The sequence below is a fragment of the Microcebus murinus genome, chromosome 7 (genome assembly GCF_040939455.1).
Source record: "Microcebus murinus isolate Inina chromosome 7, M.murinus_Inina_mat1.0, whole genome shotgun sequence".
NCBI lineage: Eukaryota > Metazoa > Chordata > Mammalia > Primates > Cheirogaleidae > Microcebus > Microcebus murinus.
In genome coordinates this window covers 35,187,735-35,202,105 of record NC_134110.1, presented here as the reverse complement: position 1 = coordinate 35,202,105, position 14,371 = coordinate 35,187,735, and the positions used below count along the sequence as shown (strand labels likewise).

At 38.6% G+C, this 14,371-nt stretch overlaps 1 protein-coding gene and 1 non-coding gene across 2 annotated transcripts in view; one reads left to right on the top strand and one right to left on the bottom strand.

The window, feature by feature from the left end:
- Positions 1 to 14,371, bottom strand: part of DNAAF11 (dynein axonemal assembly factor 11) — an 84,239-nt gene that overhangs the window by 19,374 nt on the left and 50,494 nt on the right. The window lies entirely within an intron of this gene.
- On the top strand, positions 13,619 to 13,752 carry LOC142872220 (small nucleolar RNA SNORA42/SNORA80 family). The gene has a single exon (XR_012920436.1). It is a non-coding gene; the product is annotated as a small nucleolar RNA SNORA42/SNORA80 family (small nucleolar RNA).

Here is a 14,371-nt window from a genome sequence, read left to right as displayed (position 1 = left end):
GTGTTGCTTTTCAACTTTCTCTTCAATGCCACTCATCTTATTTGCCATCCATATTCTGAATTCCATGTTTGACATTATGACAATTTCTGCTTGGTTGGTTCTGTTGCTGTAGATCTTTTGTGATCCTTTGGAGGTTTCAAAGTAGCTTGTTTTTTCATGTTGCTAGAGTTCTTTTGCTGATTTCTTCTCATCTCTTCTCTCAGCTCAGGACACACAGGTTTGTGGCACACCTGTTCTTTGCTGGGAACTCTCCTACTCAATGAGAAGAAGGAGAGGTCCCAGACAGTGCCTCTGTAACCTACTCTGGAATATTCACTTGGCAGAAGAGGGGCAGATGCACTGAGCGCATGTAATGCAGCTATTCTGTGTTGTCCGGTTACCCTGTGATTGTCGCGGTCCGAGCTAGTGCTGAATGATATCCATGGGTAGTGGTGGGTTGTTCCCCAGGCCAGTGTTGAAAGCTTGGGCAGGGGCAGGGGCAAGTCCCTCTCCACAGAGGCTGGCATTGTGGGAGACTGCTCTGCCCAGATCTCCCCATGGCAGTGGCAGTGGCAGCTGGGTGAAGCTATTTAGGCAATGGTCATGGGTGTTAGGACTGTGAGCATTCGCTCCACCCAGGTCCAGATGCAATGGTGGCTTGTGGATAGCAGGTGCCTTGTGGAGTGCTGGACTGCAGGGGTAGTTCCCACCAGGCAGTGAATGGGAGGCTCAGGGTGGGGCCTTGGGACCCAGGGGCAGTGGCACAGAGGCCTCAGGGGTTGGGACATGGGGCTGGGCTGCTGGGCAGCAGATCCTGGGCAGGAGGAGAGCCCTGGCTGCCCAGCAGCCCAGCCCCATGTCTTAATCTGAGTTTTATAAATCACAAAATTTTCTGTTTATATAATCTGTACTATTTCCTCCAAATAAAATAACTTTTTGGATCTTTTTGAAATGTTATTCAAAACAATTACCACTATTTACATAGGACCACTGATATACTTCAGAGAAAAACAACAGTGTCTCAGAAGAGGGCTAACATGTAAGTGATGTAATGGGGGCTGGAAAACTAGAATCACTCATGTAGTCTTCAGTTCAAGGCAACATATCAGAAAGGTACCACAGTCTCCATCCTAACTTTGCAAGGGGAGATCCCTGGAGTGTCTAATTCAGTGCAATCTTTTCTTTTTTGCATTTTCAAGAACCCAGCATAGGTGTCCAGCACATAGTAGGTACTCATCAAAATTTATGAAATATTAATATCTGAATGAATGAATGGCAACAGACTAAAACTAAAAGAGAAGACCCCTGGAGATGCCTATTCCTGCCTATTATGTCTACAAATGGGCAGAAGTGGGAACTCTGCAGGCTGAAGTTTCATATAGGTGGGTGCTGCTTGTGCTGGGTCTAATTGGAAGGGAAAGGAATTCAGGGAGCCATAGGACATCCTGGCAGTTAGGACTATGACACGAGTGTGTGAACCAGCAACAGTATCAAATCTAAGTAGAGGAGAAGAGAAGCTATTTAACAAGAGTCTGAGCCTATTTGAAACTGGGACTTAGAAACCAGGGCAAGGGCATATCTGAGTCTATAGTGAATGATGGTCAGTGGCTTTAACAAGGAAGGGTCAGGAAGAGGCCTTAAGAGACCCATATCATGTTTTTTTCTTTTCCACAGTAATTCACACAGTGTTTTGTCTATATTAAATAATTAATAAATCGTTGTTGAATTAAATACATACTTTAATTGAGTAACTAATAATTTATTATTTAATGTTTTTCAGAATTTTGCATGAAGTCTTCTATTTCTGAGTTCTAGAACCTGACTTCCATGTGCATCAACACAAACATGCTAAGTAATTACCTCATCTGATATGAATAACCCCATATAATTTATTTATGTATGTAGCCTGTCTTTTCCCCATCATCATTTTAAGTATACACATTTAACATCTACACCCAAGCCTCATAAACAACTTCTAAAAATGCCCCCATATTTTTTTTTTCATAAAACTTCCAAACTAAGTCCTTTAGATACATACTATCCAGCCAATTATACGATTTGGGGGTTGGGGAGAGATGAATCAGACTATGATAGTCGTGCTGAGCAGTGAGGCCCAGCCACACAATTAAAATAGACTGCTATTTTCTAGAAATCTTTGTATCGACTTCAGAGTAATTCATTCTTTTGCAAATTATTCATGTTATTACATATTCCTGGTATTTATATTTATAAGTTAATTATCCATAATAATGGTATTGAACATTTAAATATGCAAAGTTCTGACTCTTGGAAAGAAATATTAGGAATACAAAAATCTCAGAATCAATAAGATTTTTTTATTATCCCCGGCATTAAAGGAGGTTTATATATATCCAAATTTATTTCTGATATTTTAATTCCAGACTCTATTATTTCTTAACTGTGTTCTGATTGACTTTAATAAGAAAAACACATAATTCACTGAGCTTATTAAAAAACAGTTTCTTTAAGGAAACAAGATCATTTTTCTATTTTAAAAAAGGTCCTTAATCCACAATATTAGAAAATATATTAATTAACATTGGCACATTATTTAAAAATCTTTGAATAGATTAGAAATATCTGCTTAAGTCAAACATTTATGAAGTAGTATATTCTATCTCAAATAAATGCATAATTGCAACAAAGAAAATTTAAATTTTGGAAAAACCGATCATAAAAATAAGAAAGATAAGAGTATTGCTTTGATTCCAAGGATAACCAAGTTGTCTAATGAAAATTTTAAAAGGTGTCATTCTTGATATATATATATATATGTATTTATGTAAAATCAATATTGACAGTTATATAAGACAGTTATATGGCTTTGAAAAAAAGTAGAACAAATCTAACTACCAACTGGTTCCTTGGAGATTCTATCATATTTGTGAAGAACCTAACTGGCAGTTCCTAGGGGAGGAGCATCCACATACTGCAGCCTAAAATTGAAAATGGTGTTTTATTAAGTTAGGACAAACATCACAAATGATAATGATGTTTAAAAAGAAAAGAAGATATCCTTTTACAATCTTGCTAGAAATAATCTCAGTGGGAAACAACGTCCATTTACATTTAAAAGTTCATGATTATTCTTGCTTATCATTCATTCATTCAACGAGCATTTATGGAGCATCCACTACAAGCCACACAATTTTCTAGGCCATGGGGATTCAGCAGTGAATAAAACTCACAAAGATCCTTGCCCTCCTGAGCTTACATTCGAGTGTGTGTGTGTGTGTGTGTGTGTGTGTGTGTGTGTGAGGCATGGATTTAGATAGCAAACAGATAAATATCTAAATACATGGCACACAAGTTCTGTGAAAGGAAAAGAGGCAGCAAAGTGGCCTTGGTGGGTGGGGAGGTGGGGTGCAGTATTAAACAGGGTGTCAGGGAACACCTTACTGAGGGAAGGCTTTAAGGAGATAAGACAACAAGCCCTTCAGGGTCCAGGGAGGATTTTTGCCGACAGAGAACAGCAAGTGCAAAGGCCTTGGGAAGGGAGATGCCTGGCGTGCACAACAGCAGCGAAGGGGCGGGAGGCCAGGTGGAGGTTGAGAAGGGGCCAGCAGACAATGCCAGGTACCCTGCAGGCACTGGGGAGGACGCTGGCTTGCGCTCTGGGTGCAAGGAGAAGCTCTTGGAGCATCCTGCGCAGAGCAGGCACACGGATATGATCGCCTTCTGCTTCAAGGCCACCTTGGCTGCAGTGCTGAGAGCACACTGCGAATGGCTGGAGTGGAAGGAGGCTCCCACAGTAACCCCAGCCAGACGGGGTGATGGTGGGATGGTGGGACAAGGAAGAGCTCGTAAGAAGTGGTCATTCTGGATATACTCTGAGATAGATCCACAGGGTTCGCTGATGGGGTAGATGTAGGGAGTGAGATGGGAGAGCTAAGGCTCTCCTGAAGCTTTCTCTTTGATATTGATGGCTGTCCCATACTCTATATGATTTCTAAAATAATGGGAAACATATCTTTGTCTTTCTTTCAGATACTCCTACCAGCTTTACCTATAGCAAAAATGCTTCCAGTTTTTCTGGAGAATGAGGGCCAGCCAGGCCCTGCAGTCACTACCACAGCACATCTTGGTCTGCCTGCTCTCTCTTCCTCTTCTCTTCTACCTGAGAACAGCTGCTTTACCCAGGTGTTTACAAAGGGAACCTCTGGGAGCATGAGACTGTCTCTTTCCTGAATTCTGGGGAGCCTGATTTCCCTGTCTTCTGTCTTCTTCTTCTCTAGGTTCTTGCCAAGGGTTGTCTCCCCTCCCCTTCAAACTTCTGGCAAGATAAACAAGTAAAGTCCACTGTTTCACTGTGCTTCTTGTCTGACTATGCTGCTCTTTCTTCATCTGTACAGGCGATTTCTTATATTTCTCTTTGAGATCATGTCATAAGGGATACAAAGAGGAAAAAAGGAGAGGAATGTCTCTTATTCTTTTCCTAAAAACATTGTTATAAATGTTCCTGAGGAAAAGGTCCGTGGCTATGAAAATATTTTTCTTTGTAGCAGGGATTCATCTTATTTTCTCCTGAAGTAAAATGAGGCCAATAAGCCATAAAGACCAGGCTCCACTTTTCTCAGCACATCTTAGGAACACATAAGTCAAAGAGAAGTAGGCACCTTCCTCTGAGGAAGACAACTCCTAGGGTGGGGGCTGGCGGGCAGTAGGCCCTGCCTCGGCAGGCAGGATGGGACATGCAGAAGTCCAAGAGGGCTGGGCCAAGGTTGGAAAAGACTCCATGATATACACATGATGTGGCCCAGTGATGTCCACTTGGTGTGGCCAAATGGTGGTCAGAGAGCAGCCTGCACTGAGGACAGTCATGGACAGAGGGGAAAGGCCAAGGCTAGCCAATAGCACCTGAGAAATCAGTTGAATGACTTTGGGAAGCACTGTCGGTCAGCCTGACCTTGAGGAGATGCTGTGAGACCTTAGCAGGGGAAAGGAGGAGGAGAAGGAGGAAGGCAGGAGTAGAGGGCCAGGCAGAACTACGGGACCATTTGCCTGAGCCTATTCACAGGGTGACAGTAATAGAAGTCAGAGCCACATCACCAAGATGCCACTCCTCGTTGCGTTGGCAACTGGACATCAGTGTGAGAAAAACCACATGCAAATGTATGTGGTAAATAGTAAACAACAGTAAGACCTGAGCTGTCTCATCAGCATCACCTTGGGGAAATAGCTGAAAGTGTTCGAGAGGATCTTGTGCCATAGACAAAAATGATGTCCTGGCGTCAACCCTTCTGTCCCATCCACAGGCTAAGTCCCCATGACCTGTGGCTTTTCCCACTCATGGTAGTGGTATTCACATTAAGAAATCATGTGAGCAAAGATCCAGACTGACTTGCCTGGTATACTCCAGCCTCACTGCTTAGGAGAAAACTTAAATTTCAGAAACCCTGGAATGGAAAAAAGCAGTGCTCCCTCTCCTGTTGCCCCAGGTAAGGATCCAGAGTGACGGAGGTGTTGGCATGGTTCCCAGCCGCAGGGGACGGTGGTGAGATATGTCAGACTCAAGACAATGTCTTGAGTAATTACAACATCTATGGTGTCTCCCAGTTGCTTCAGATTGATGTCCAACCTCACCTTTTCTTTCTAATTTGCTGGCAAGTAGAAGAATGATCTGTCACCTTCCCTGACCAGCAAGTAAGAAAAAGGAACAGAGTCCCTGTTAAGTGGCAGCTTTGCAGTTCTGTAGATGCTATGAAACCAAGTCACACGAAGACAACCTTTGGAGTCTTCATAGCCAGGAACTGGGGCATGACTTTACAGGAAAGAGCTAACTTTGGATCACCACTTCATCTTTTATTTTCTTATGAAAACCTTATACAGACTCAAGAGGATGAAGAAGGGAATTAAACAGAAGATAAGATGCAGTTGATGGATTTATTTTCAGATGTGGCTGTCCCCCAGCAAGCTTTGGATTCCTCATTGAAAAATACAGAAAATAAAAATCCCTAGATTATAGAGTTATTGTAGAGATCTAGTTGTATGAAATGCTAAGCACATAGCATAAAAGATTTTTGTTAGGCTGGGCATGGTGGCTCACTCCTGTAATCCTGGCACTCTGAGAGGCTGAGGTGGGAGGATCACTTGAGTTCGGGAGTTCAAGACCAGCCTGAGCAAGAGTGAGACCCTGTCTCTAATAAAATAAAATAAAAAAAGAAGAAAAAGGATATTTTTGCTAAATAGCAGTTATTGTGGATATATCATATGTCTGGATGTGTGGTAAAATCCTTCAGGGCAGGGGCCAACACATCATAGTGTCTCACAAGGTACATAATACATTTTAAGTTTCTGCAGTGGGTATCCATGCAAAACTCCTAAGTATAAATCCTATAGTTAGCCATTATTTTAAAAAAATATTATCTCTGTCCCATTCTCCCATTCTTCTCCATATGGGACTAAAAAAAAAACAAAAAAACACATGTTAGACCTTCTTACTGTATTCTACATGTTTTTAGGGTCTCTGATAAAATTTTATTTCTCTGTGCTTCATTCTGGACATTATCTTCTTACCAATTTTCCAGTTTACCAGTACTCTCTTCAGCTGTGTCTAAGCTACTAAGTCCACTCATTAAATTTTAAAATTAATTTATTGTATTTAGTTATAGAGATTTTTATTTAGTTCCTTTTCAAATAGGTTATATCATTTTTATAGCTCTGGTTCTTTATAAGACATTTCATACTTGACTTTTTCCTCCTAAAACAATTAGCATCAATGTTTATATCAAAACCTCTAACCTTTCAATGTGCTCTAGCAGACTTTCAATGGCCAATCTTCCAAACTCTGTGGCTGTAGTTTTTTCTACTAGAACAATGCAGGGCTGTGTGGTCTATGTCAGCAGCAGTTCAGAAGTTCTGGGGAGTTTATAGTACCAACTCCATACTACCAACCCACAACAGGGAGCAGCTATCAGGAAAGATTCTCAGGAGTTGGGATAAAAATATCCTAGTTCCATAACCCCTTAGGTAGAGCTATCCTCTCCTATTTTGCACTATCTCCTATACTTTTCCCACTGGGGTAGCTGGCTTAAAAGAGCACTCTCTATTGGCTGTCTTCCCTTCTCTACTTCCTGACTAGAACTCCCTTACTTCCCAAATAAACTATTGCACTCAAATCCCTATGTAAGGTTCTGTTTTTGAGAGATGTCAAATTAAAGCAGTGTTTTTAAATATAACTTGAGTTCATGGATGATGTCAACTCTGCTAGAAAAGATTTTCACTGGGCTTTGCCAGGCATATGTGGAGACTACGCATCTGAGACTACTTTCACTCAAGTTCAAGGCTCAGCTTGGGGGCCATTTAGATAGTGTGAAGACAGGCTGCAGGATTTTCTGAGGATTGGCTTACTTCTTATTCATCTCAAGCCTAGGTTACAATCCTTCATAGTCACCATCCCAAAATGAGAATGATTTACTAGAGTCCCCTCCTTGGCAGCCTCTAACTTCAACTTTTTCTTCCCACCCCTGTGTGGTCACTGAAAGCATGGTTTATCCTCGTAGCCGGTCTTTCTGGATCAGTGGACAGTAACTGTTCATTATCTTGTTAGGTACTGATACTATCAAGACGTTTTAAAAATATGTAGTACATCTTCCTTGGCAATTAGCAGATGATGGAGCTCTAGAGATGTTATTTACAATCATGAGATTAGATAGGATTATGTAGGAAATGAGTATAAATAGAGAAGACAGGGCGTCCCAGAACTGTATGATTGCACATGCCAACTTTCAGAAGCCTGGATATGACAAGAACCAGCAATGAAGCATCCAGTGGCAAAGCACACCCAGTGAATAGCAGTGTCTGGTGACGTAGAAGGAGAATTAAATGAAAGTGATGTGCCCAAAGCCAGGTGAACAGTGGACTAGAAACGTAGGGACTGATTAAAAGTGTAAAAATCTATCTGCTGAAAGGTCAAGTAAGAGGAGGATGGGGTACAAGCACTGGATTTGGTAATGTGGAGATGAGTGGAGACCTCAAAGAGAGATGTTGCAGTGGAGGGGGGTTAGGAAGGAGATAATGCCTAATTGGAATTGGTTTTAGAGATTATAGGCAAAGAATTGAACAGCAAATATAGATATCTGGTTTTTTTTTTTAAAAGAGTTTTGCAATAAAGTGGATCAGGGCAACAGATAGGGGAGATATCTATATGTAGTGCACATACATTCATTTATCAGTTGGTGGACACTTAGGTTGATTCTATATCTTTGCTATTGTGAATTTACAGCACGTTTTCTAATGTAAAATCTAGAGTGGTGAGATTTAGCAAAGTTGTACAGAGAGGAGAGAATTGCCAAAGACAAAAAAAAAGTCTTTCAAAGGCAAGTGGAAATAGGATCTAATACACATCTACAGGGTTTGCATAGACCACAGGCAGTTCATTCACAGACTCAGGGAGGAAGGAAGGCCAAACAAGGGAATACAATGCAGGCAGGTTAGGAGATATGATGGCTGAAGTATGTGGAAATGATCTTTTGAAGGTTCCATTTGTTTTTCAGTGTTGGAAGTTTTAGAAATGAGCTAAGAATGAGAAATAAAAGAGTAGAAGTATGAATGGAACAGGGATACCTAGCAAGATTTCACCACAGACCCTCCTGACAACACTGTAGACCCACTTGACAACGAGAAAATAAAGTGAGTTTATGTTAGGCATATCACAAGTATACTTGAGCTGAGAGAAAGTACTGTGAAACATGTTTCCAACTAATAAGGAGAAGGGAGTCTGAGACCATTTTTAAAAGGATGGTCTGTTTTATCGACCTTAATATGTGACCTTCACCTCCTGTGCTCAGTATAAGCAAATCAAGCAAGATGTTCGCCAACTGAAGTGGTAAATATATTTTGCTGCTCGGTTTGGATGGCAACTTCCTTAATCTCAGTTAATTATTCTGAAAGAACACCCAAAGGAAATCATGAAGCATATTCTTGGAGTGTTCCTGTAACTTGTCAATTGAGAATCTGGATGGGAATTTAATTTAATGATTTGATGCAAGTCAACAAGCCTCTCAATGAATGCAAAATTTTAGTTAAATCTTGTTAAGTTGGACTGTGGTGAGATCATATGCCAAATATCTCCAGGGTGATGATGAAAAGATTATTTATGTACATATAACTTAGTCTGATTACACATTTAAATAAACAGACTGAAGGCCAAGCATAACTCTTAGAAAATGTGATAGGGGATAATCCCACCCAAAATAGAAACTAAAATCATACAAATGATATCTAAAATAAACTTTAGAAAATGTGTAGCAACTATAGAAAGAAAACTACCAAAAAAAAAAAACCCTCTGAGAGACATAAAATAAAAGTAATAATGGAAAAATGCATTACCGGATATCCAATTTGGATAATGCATATGTATCAATTCATTCCTAGTACAATCTATAAATTCAGTGCAATCTCAATTTTTATAAAACAATATTAATGAATAGCAGTTAGTGTTAATTATTTAATAATATGAATTACTAATAATGAGTAATATTAATTAGCAGCAAACATTAATGTAGTATGTAGTATGTCCCAAGAGCTGTTCTAGTACTTTATTGATATTAATTTACATAATCATCAAAACAATCTTTTGAGGTTTGAATTATTATTAATATAAATTTATGGATGAAGGATATGAGTCATAGAAAGATTAATAATTTGCCAAGGTCACATAGCTGCTGAGTGAAATATTGTGATTTAACTCAAGTTCACTGGCTCCAGAGCCTATTCCTTTAATTATTAATATTTCTTTTCACTACCTATACAACCATGGCAATAAAAACTCCAATGTTCTTTTTGGAGGCAGAATTTGATAAACTCTTTTTAAAATTAACTTGGAATAATGTACATGGAAAAACAATCAGGCAATGGTTGGGAGGGAGAATAATTCAAGGGTGATGCATGTTGTATATATTAAAAAGTATTTTAAAGATGCATTTAATGTATTCACTCATTCCACAAAAGTTTATTGAACATCCACTCTTTTCCAGGCTCTGTTCTAGGTGCCAGTGACAAGAATAGACAAAAATCCCTGTTCTCTTGGCCGGGCGCAGTGGCTCACGCTTGTAATCCTAACTCTCTGGGAGGCCGAGGCGGGCGGACTGCTCAAGGTCAGGAGTCCGAAACCAGCCTGAGCAAGAGCGAGACCCCGTCTCTACTAAAAATAGAAATTAATTGGCCAACTAATATATATAGATAAAATTGACCGGGCATGGTGGCGCATGCCTGTAGTCCCAGCTACTCGGGAGGCTGAGGCAGGAGGATTGCTTGAGCCCAGGAGTTTGAGGTTGCTGTGAGCTAGGCTGACGCCACAGCACTCACTCTAGCCTGGGAAACAAAGCGAGACTCTGTCTCAAAAAAAAAAAAAAAAAAAAATCCCTGTTCTCATGAAGTTTACATTCTTCTTGGGGAGAACAGAAAAAGAAATAAACAATTAAATATTTAGACTGTTGTTGATGATAAGTTCTATGAAGAAAAATTAGGAAAAGGGAATAGGGGATATAGAATGCTGGGGTAGGTAGGGGAGGAGATGTTTTTTAAAATACATGTATCAGAAAAGGCCTCATTGATATAATGACACTTGGACAGAAACCTGAAAGAGATAAGAGAGCAAATTATGAGGACATCTGGGGAAGGACATTCCAGTAGAGGGAACAGCAGCTGCACAGGTCCTGGACTAGAAAGATGCTTGTCATGTTTGTGAAATAGCAAGGAGGTCAATGTGGCTGGAATGACTACAGAGGATGAAATGGTAGAAGATGATGTCAGAGAGATAACAGGGGTGTGGAGAGACAGGTTATCAGGAAATTTTAACTCTGAATGAAATGGGAAAAATGACTTGGTCTGGTATACATATAGAGTCATGTGCCACACAACGATGTTTTGGTAAAAAATGGACCACATATTCGATAGTGATCCCCTAAGATTATAATAGAGCTGAAAATTTCCTATTGCCTCGTAATTGTAGCTGTCATGCAGCACAGCACATTACTCAGTGCTTGTGGTGACGCCATTTGTAAACAAACTTACTGCATTGCCAGTCGTATAGCGTATACCATTAGATACAGTATATAATACTTGATGGTGAGAATAAACGACTATGTTATTGGTTTATGTATTTACTATGCCATGCTTTTTATCATTATTTTAGAGTATACTCCTTCTATGTATATAAAAAAAATAGAATATAACAGCTCCATAAGCGTTATTGCCCCTGAAGACCTTTCAGTGGAACCAGATGTAGAGATAGAAGACAGTGATATTGATGATCCTGACCCTGTGTAGTTCTAGGTTAATATATGTGTTTGTGTCTTAGTTTTAATGAAGTTTAAAAAATAAAAAAAAATTAAAATTAAAAATAGAAAAAAGCTTACAGAATGAGGATATAAAGAAAGAATATATTTTTGTACAGCTGTAATATGTTTGTGTTTTAAGCTTGGTGTTATTATGAAAGAATCAAAAGTCAAAAGAATAAAAAATGTTTCTAAAGTAAAAAAATTTAGTAAGCTAAAGTTGATTTGTTATTGAAGAAAATAACTTTTAAAAAATAAATTTAGTATAGCATAAGCGTATGGTGTTTATAAAGTCTACAGTAGTGTACAGTAGTGCCAGACCTTCACATTCACTTACCACATACTCACTGACTCACCCAGAGCAACTTCCAGTCCTGCAAACCGCCCTCTTGGCAAGTGCCCTATGCAGGCGCACCGATTTTTTATGAACCTCCATTGCCTGATGCTGCCTTTATGATATGGCCAGAGTACCTCTTCATCTACTGCCCCACTTGCTACTTCTAGCCTAGATAGCCAGCCCTGATAAAATGGTAGATGAAGTATAGTGGGAGATGGCTTTCTGGGATATGTGGATACCCGCACATTAAGCTATAAAGTTGGAGAACGGAGACAGGAGTCCCATCTGCATGCTAGGAATTGTGTATTTGAGTACTGCATAAGTCCATTGTGTATAATGCCCTAGGTGGTGCATGTTGGAAGCATCTAGGTTTGCAAAGCTAGCATGAGGTGAAGCATCCCGGAATAAGGAGCTAAGCTAGACTCACTAGCTGACATGTCAGCAGCATAGAATATAGCCATGACCCATGTGCCAGGGGACAGACTTAGACTGATAAAACTTGCCTATTGGTCAGCACCAAGTCTGTAGATCCAGCCTGATGAGGGGTGAGAAAAGAGAAAATATCAATTTGACATCATGAAAAAATGCTGAATGAAATATCTAATAAGAAATATCATAGCACTTTGTGGGTTCAATGACAAATGTTGTGCCCCTAGAAAATGTATACAAAGTACATCATTGAATTTCCAAAAATAAACATATACTCATCACATGCACAGGCACAATCAAATAGGTCAGCCCTTCACAGTATTCTTTACAAATACTGTCACAGAGAGGGAACTGCTAAAAAACAAATTTGATATTCTTTTAATTGATTTAGAGTATCCCAATATTAAAAACTACTAAGAACTATTTTATTTATTTATTTTATTTATTTTATTATTTTTTTATTACTTTTTTTTTATTTCAGCATATTATGGGGGTACAGATTTTAAGGTTTCAATAAATGCCCATTTCGTCCCCTCCCCCCAAAAGTCTGAGTCTCCATCATGACCATCCCCCAGATGGTGCACATCTCACTCCTTATGTATGTATATACCCGCCCCCCTCCCCCCTCCCACCTGCCCAATACCCTATTACTGTAGTACCTATTTATTTATTTTAATTTTACCCAGAGCCATGCCCAAGAAGCCTTAAGCAAGTGGACTGTCTAAGGACTCTTTCATTAATAGATATTGCTAGAAGTACTAAATATTACTGGATGTGTTGACAATACCATACTATGAATGAATTGAAATTGTACCTAAGTGTGTACCTGATTCTTTTTTTTTTAGGTAGGTCAGGTAATATATTTTTCTTTATTATTTAAACCACATTGAATCAGGGTTTTCTGTTATTAAGAGCCAAAAGTATCCTAATTACATAATTTTCTTTTAAAAAAATTAATTTTATTGTGTATAGTTAAGGTATACAGCATGATGTTTTGGAACACACATAGACAGTAAAAAGTGAAGTAAATTAACATATCTATCATCTCACATAGTTACCCATTTTTCCCATTTTTTTTGTGTGTGGCCTGAATAGCTAAACTCTGGTCATTTAGCATGAACCCTAAATACAGAACAACTTTATGACATATAGTCCCCACGTTTACAATAGATCTCTAGACTTGTTCATTCTACATATTGGCTTGTATCCTCTGACCTACATCTCCCGATTTTATCCCCCAACCCCCTGGTCCCTGGCAAACACTGTTTTGTTCTCTATCTCTGTATATTTGAATTTCTTTTTAAGATTCCTCATACAAGTGACATCATGCAATATTTTTCTTTCTGTATCTGCCTTATTTCATTTAGCATAATGTCATTCAGGCTCATCCACTTTTTGACAAATGGAAAGATCTCATTCATTTTTAGGGATGAATAATATTCCATTTGGCATATATGTATATGGGTATATGTACATATGTATGTATTGGAAAAATTGGTTAACATTACATGAATCACGCACATATATATCAGAAAAATTGATAATGAAACTGTGATATATAAAATATATAAGTGCATGGGTTTGGATTTATGGCAGTTCTGTCCCCCTGGGCCTCTCATAGTATCCCATGCCAGAGCAAACTGTGGCCCCGAACCATTGCCTGGCCTGTGCCCATAGGCTCCTGGCACTGAAGCGGGTTGCACAGTGGAAAAGGAAAAATTAAAAAAAAAAAAAAAGAAGAAGAAGAAAATATATATATAATATATACATATTACATGTAATATGTGATACATATTATATAATAATACATGAGATAATATACATGAGATAATATTTTATATGTCACAGATTCTTTGCCAATTTTTCTTACAATATGCTTTAAAATTCCAAGAATTTTCTTCAATAATTATAATGTAGGTCAGACTCGTGCAATTTCACAGTAAGTTATTATAGTAAGTCTAGACTAATACAGAATATACTCAGTGGGTTAAATTTCAGTACTTAAAATGTTTCAATCAATAGGATTATGAAGATGTTAATTTTCCATAATACACATTTTTAATAGTAAGTATAAATGAAATTAGAGTTTTGTTTTTTAACTTTTGATGATTTTTAAGAAAAATCTTTAGTTGTTTGAGTTTCACAGTCCTTTCAAATAACTACTTATGAATGAAAACCAACTAATTTTTGGCAAGAAATTATTTTCTAAAGTTTGTTTTCTGACTCTCTACCTTTTAAAAGAAGTAATGATAGAAGATGATGAATTTATACATAGTTACTTTAACATAGTAGTCTAAAATCTTAAAACTATATCCCTCAAGGGAAA